Here is a 6774-nt window from a genome sequence, read left to right as displayed (position 1 = left end):
AAATTCTATAACCCTGGCCTAATTTTGGCAGCCACAGGCTTCATTTCACCACTATTTGCTTTATCCTCAAATTATTATTAGTCAAAATATTGGTTGTGCAAGGCATTTGAAAGAGGTATTTTGTCACAGAAATGAAGCTTTACTTTCAAACTTTATGCAAGTTTGTTTGGCTGTTTGTGCAGGCTGACAGCTATATTATGCACCATCCATATGGAAAGACTAATCTTACCCACCTAATTTTTGCACAGGAACAATACTTACTTAAATTTTTGATAAGGTTATTGCATGCAAATATAACTTGGCACAGTGCCTCTGATTAGTACTTCTTTCCATCGCAGATTTATTTGCATAAAGGCCATGCAAGTCAGTGGAAACAAGTCTTGGCCCAAGCTGGGTCTTCCTGTTATATTGCAGATGTAGCAGATCAGAGTTTCAGGGAAAAGACATCATCCATGTGTCCAGCAAGTATGAAGTATTCACAGGTACTCATACCAATTATTTTATGATTTAAAATGATCACTAATTTATATGCATTTATATAGTGTAAGAGATTTGGGGAAGTGCCCATTCTTCAGTTAGAAGATCATGGGAGAAGGGCTGAAGTATGAGGCAGGAAGCAACAATTCTCAGGGCAGAGACAGAATTGTAAGGTTAATATGGAATAGATATTTCTGGTTCTCAAGGACAGGAAAAAAACACACTAAAAAGACTGTTGATTTGAAAGGATGGGAGGGAAATGCCTAGAATTTAATTCCTGGGGTGTGTTCTCTGTCTCTCTCACACACGTAATAAGCAGATCTTCTGCATATATATGACTTCCTTCTTGTCTGGAATAAAGCAACACCTATCTGTGGCAAGTCTATGAAGCTTCTTCTGCTACCAGATGCAAAGCTGAGCTTTTGAAGAATCAGTGATTTTATTGCTATGCATGGTATGAAGATGGACAAGGGGCCTAATTCAGTTTTCCCCCCACCTCCAGGTGTATTATATTTCAACACCCTCTGGCTATGCAGTATTTTATCTGTGTTGGTTGAGAATTAATGTACATCCAAGAACCAAATCCATTCCAAACCATGGTAATGTCAAAAATATAAAACATATATTGTGATGTCATGCTGCAATTGAGCAGCAAGCTCAAATATTTTATTACTTTAATTGCAATGTGACTCAAAATATATAAGGGGTGGGGTTTCCATCATGGCTGCACATCCCTTATCCCCTTCTTGTGATGTTTATGTATCCGAGACAAGAGTAACTAGTGGGGCCCGGGAAACAGTCCAAGAATAAAACGCTGCCATTGACTCTGTGTGGAAGTTGTCTACCCAATCCCAGTGGTAGTCCTCAGATAACTACTGCCCTGTTTAGCAACTGTTTGAACTTACAGTAGCACTAAAAAAAAAAGTTTTACAACCAGTCTGAGCACTTACAATGGTTGCAGCATTTCCATGGCCATGTGATTTACAATCTGAGCACTTACAATGGTTGCAGCATTTCCATGGCCATGAGAGGGTTCGCAACTTGGGAGTCCTCCTGGATCCACAGCTGTCATTCGACCATCATATAGCGGCTGTGACCAGGGGGGCATTCGCCCAGGTACGCCTGGTGCGCCAGTTGCGACCCTACCTGAACCGGGAAGCTCTCACAACAGTCACTCGGGCCCTCGTGATCTCTAGGCTGGAATACTGCAATGTGCTCTACATGGGGCTGCCCTTGAGGAACATCCGGCGACTTCAGCTAGTACAGAACGCGGCCGCGCGAGTGATCGCGGGTGCACCCCGATTCACCCGCATTACACCTATCCTCCGCGAGCTGCGCTGGCTACCTGTCGATCTCCGGATGCGCTTCAAGGTGCTATTGACCACCCATAAAGCCCTACATGGCAGTGGATCTGGATACTTGAGAGACCGCCTTCTGCCAATTACCTCCCTACGGCCTATAAGATCTCATAGGTTAGGCCTCCTCCGCATTCCATCGGCCAGCCAATGCCGGCTGGCAACTACAAGGAGGAGGGCCTTCTCAGTAGCGGCCCCGACCCTTTGGAACGAGCTCCCCGTAGAGATCCGTACCCTCACCACCGTCCAGGCCTTCCGCACAGCCTTGAAGAACTGGCTCGCCCGTCAGGCCTGGGGATAAGGACCATTACCCCGCCCGAATGTTGTATGCATGTTGCGTATTATTTTATTATGTGTTGTTGTCTTAGTATTGTATTGTATTGTATTCCCCTCTCCCTGGTTTCTGTGAGCCGCCCTGAGTCCCCTCAGGGAAAAGGACGGCCTACAAATAAAGTCAAACTGAAACTGAAACTGAAACTGATTACCATTTGAAAGTTTCACACCTGGCCTCCAACAAGCAAAGTCAATAGTAAAGATGGCAGAAGGTCACAAGTTGTGGTCATGTGATGTTGCCCTTAATCACATGTAATCGCTTAAATGCTAGCAGCAGAATTGATGTAGGTTGGGTGTGCTTACATGTTAAAATGACTGCATCACTTTTTAATGGAGTTGCCAGTAGCAACTGTGGTTGTTAAATGAGGAGTACCTTTTTGTAAGTATAACTCTGGTCTGCAAAGTGGGATTTCATTTCTCATCTGCCTCTACCACAGAATACTTCCCATATTTTTGCATTCTGTAAAACAGTCAAACTCAAAATTCATGATATACAAAGTATAGGAATTCAAGTAGATGAACGTTACTCCCATAGCCGTGATGGCAAACCTATGGCACGCATGCCGGAAGTGGCATGCAGAGCCATCTCTCCAGGCATGCCAGCTGTCGCTGATTGCTCTTCCAGATTCTGGCGTGCACACACACATCGGCCAGCTGGTCTTCATGTGTGCATGCATCCCAGAAACTGGAAGACCAGGTGACCAGCGGGCGTGCCGAAAAGCAAAAGCTTAGCTTTCTGGTGCACACATGTGCTCCAGGGAACTGCTCTTCCACTTTCCGTTGCTCCCGCGCATGTGATCCAGGGAACTGCTTTTCTGGTTTCTGCGCTCCCCTCCTTGCGCACTCCCGTTTCGGCACTCTGTACCGAAAAGGTCCACCAACACTGTCCTATCGGCATATGGTTCAGAATAAGGCAGAGAGGGGCAAATATGTTATTTTGAACTATACGGTTTACAAACAAGAAATACCAGAGGAGCAAAAGTTGTAAGTCTTAAAGAACAGAGAAATTGCTCCACAGGTCAACATTTACATTTATGTGACTGATAAAAGGTCAAGATTTATTGACCTATTGAGCAGAACGCCTGTGTCATCCTTTTCAAATTTTAAATGGCATCTTTGAGTAAAGAATGGTGACGGATTAAACCAGTGAACTGACCAATTTGTTGGATTTTCTGATTGCTGATAGCAGAATGGGAAATTGTGTAGACCAAGAGTCAAGGATGCAGGTCTCTGATAACTAAGGCTATTGCAAGAGTAACTATTAAGAATTCCAAGGACTTCCCAGTATAAAATAAAAGCCCACTTTATAGTAAATTTGGGTTTAATCTTTGGGTTTCTTGTAACCTGCTGTTATGGTTTTAAGCCTCCCTCTTCCTGGGGAGAAGTCTCCCTTGTTATGGTAATGGACTAGATTGGCTTTGAGCTATTTACCTCTAACCTTGCTAAAACTCACAGAGAGGCTCTACTGGATTGTGTGACAGCCTTCACTCTCACAAAGAGTTGTAAAATCTGAACAGAATTCATTGGAGGAGGGTCACCAGACTGTGCCTTTGTTTGTCACTTTGAAAACCCACTGCTGGTGAATATGCCTCACTGTATGGCTCCAGGCAGTTTACAATGGAAAACAATAAAAAATAACATCTCATACAAAATCCACTGCAATAATCAACTATACTCTATATACCTTAATTGCTTAGTATTTCCTCAAAGAATTCAAAGAGCCAAGAATCAGTTTGCTGTTAGTTCCGAAGTCATGTCTGACCCATTGTGACCCCATGGACAATGTTCCTCCAGGCCTTCCTGTCCTCTACCATCCTCTGAAGTCCATTTAAGCTCATGCCTACTGCTTCAGTGACTCCATCTGGCCACCTCATTCTCTGTTGTCCCATTCTTCTTTTGCCCTCAATCTTTCCCAACATTAGGTTCTTCTTCAGTTGGTCCTTCTTTCTCATTAGGTGGCCAAAGTATTTGAGTTTCATTTTCAGGATCTGGCCTTCTAAAGAGTAGCCAGGGTTGATCTCCTCTAGGACTGACCAGTTTGATTGCCTTGCAATCCAAGAGACTCACAGGAGTCTTCCCCAGCACCAGAGTTTAAAGGCCTCAATTCTTTGACGCTCAGCCTTTCTTATGGTCCAACTTTCACAGCCATATATTGCAACTGGGAAAACCATAGCCTTCACTATATGCACATTTGTTGGCAGGGTGATGCCTCTGATTTTTAGTATGCTGTCTAGATTTGCATGAAATAAGTTATTCTAGGTTAAGAAGAAGTTATTTCATGGGAATCAAACAATGCACCATTTAACCCACACCTAAATAACATTTTTTCTCAAGATGAAATTGTGGCTTTTGTGTCAAAATGCTTTAATTCAACACCAGAAATCTATACTATCCTTTTTCATGATTCTTGATGGCTCTTGATCACTGAATGCTCATCCGCTTCTACCCAATGCAGCTATTCTTGGAAGGAAGTCTGTTAGATAAAATCAAGAGTGTACCGGTACTCAGATAGAAGTTTGTGATGTTTGCAACCAGTCAAGGATTAAAAACTTTGCGGGGGTGGGGAATCAGGATCTCTGCAGAGGTAACTGAAGAGCCAGCCCAAGAAAGACAATCAGAACAGACCTGGTGAAACCAAGGCAGAAAATTATTTCTGGAGAAGAAAAATGTATCTCCCTTGTCAAGGCCATGTTTCATTATTTATTGACCGAGTCAACGGATGCTGATTCATTGCGCACGACTGACAGCCTTAGCACTGTGGGAAAGAAAGGCCAACTCCCTAATTTCAAAAGGAAGAAAAAAATACACATCCCTTCTTCCAGTCATAGCCATTCTGAGAAAACTCAGATTATGTGGCAAAGAAGTATTGTGTTAATCAGTGATGTGAAATTTTGTAAGCTTACTGTGACACACTAATAATTCTAATTGTAACAAAATAGATACTGTATTGCTGCATTGCCAATAAGTTGACAGGTTCAGAATTATTTACCATTTCCAAAGCCCCTTGTCTCTGAGAAATAAGCATCTTATCCCTTTCTTCTGTTTCAGAAGTTAAACAGAATAGATCAAATAACTTATCTCTGTGGCAGACGTCAAACTAGAAAATATGAATACTGTTGCCTTGCAGTGTATATTGAATAGGTATTCTATGATGTTCCATTTGTCAGAGTCTGGGGAAGTTGCTTCCTACTGATTTGCTACTCAATTTTTCTCAGGCAGCAAAACAGTAAAGTGTTCAGAACATAGTAGCTGCCTTTTCATATGCCAGATTTGGTAAAAATGGGGTAGAAACTCCATAACTATCTTAGTAAGCATGTGGAAGAGGCCATTGGGTTGAGCCACACTATGATTTATACGCAGATAGAATGTGATATCAACACATTGATCCTGTAGTATTAACACCCATTTTTTCAGTGATTCAACCTGGAGCTTTAAGATTAAGCCTCTATATTTCTAAGATTACTTATTGATTAAAAGACAGAGAGTGGGTTTTGTGCTAATATGAATTTTTTAGCAAATTTAAGGAAATGGTAAATCTAACATTTCTCAAGGCAGTTTTGTAGCCCAATCACATAAAGTAATTTATGCGATCATAAGTTCATCGACTGAATTCAGGGAATCCAAACATTCCAGGATGGGCTATGATTTCCCTATGCAAGCATTTGGATAGATGGAGAAACATTTTTACAACTATAACATAGATGTGAAAGGCAATCACTGAGATCAACTACCTATTGTTTTATAAACCAGGGGAAAATTTACATATTTGTTAAATATGTAAATTTTTATTTTATTTTATTGAACAGAAAAAAAACTTATTTTTGTGATATAAAATATATGTCACAAATTTCCCAAGTATAGTACTAGAAATCCAAACATTTCTAATTATGTCACTAGGTCCTAAAATACAATGGTAGACTGTATCTCTATTATATATACGGTACCTAGTAAAAAAGTAACAGAATATAGGATAAAATGGATTTAGGTATTGATCTAAAACAAGAGAAAACCCTGTAGTAGAGATCCATGGTTTTTAAAATGTAACTATGCTAAGAAGTGAGGATGGCAGGAATTAAGTCCTTGTTGAGGCAATACTGTATATTTATTAGTGTAATTAAATATTTAAAAATACTTCTACACTTTTAATTAAGAGTTTCAAACACTCTTCTGGGTTTAAACCCATTCTGCATGAATAGCTTTCTGAAGTATTTTTAATCATCAATTAAGTTTGTAAAATATTGCCTTAATACCGGTATTGATTTTGGAACATTCATGTTGCATATTTTAAATTTTACAGTTATGGTCAATATTTCAAAATAATTTCAGATACTGTATTTTACCACCTTACTTCAAGTGTAGATAAGATTTTACTGCTGAAGCAGAAAGAAATCTGCACAACTAAGTGCTTTATTGTGTAATCATCAAACTTCACTCCAAAAAAATTAAGCAACTTTTCTCTTTTTTTCCTCCTAAAACAAAAGTCATGAAAAAGCACTATAATATTTTGTGGCTCCTTTTGATACAATATTGTCTTTAGTCATTAGCTTTTGTTATACTCTTTGTGGGTAAGAGTTGCCACCTAGAGGAGGACAATAGCAATGAAGAAGTA

This window comes from Thamnophis sirtalis, unplaced genomic scaffold (assembly GCF_051295495.1).
Source record: "Thamnophis sirtalis isolate CommonGarterSnake01/CBP01778 unplaced genomic scaffold, rThaSir2_p1.2 scaffold_1, whole genome shotgun sequence".
Lineage (NCBI taxonomy): Eukaryota > Metazoa > Chordata > Lepidosauria > Squamata > Natricidae > Thamnophis > Thamnophis sirtalis.
This window is presented reverse-complemented; position numbering follows the sequence as displayed.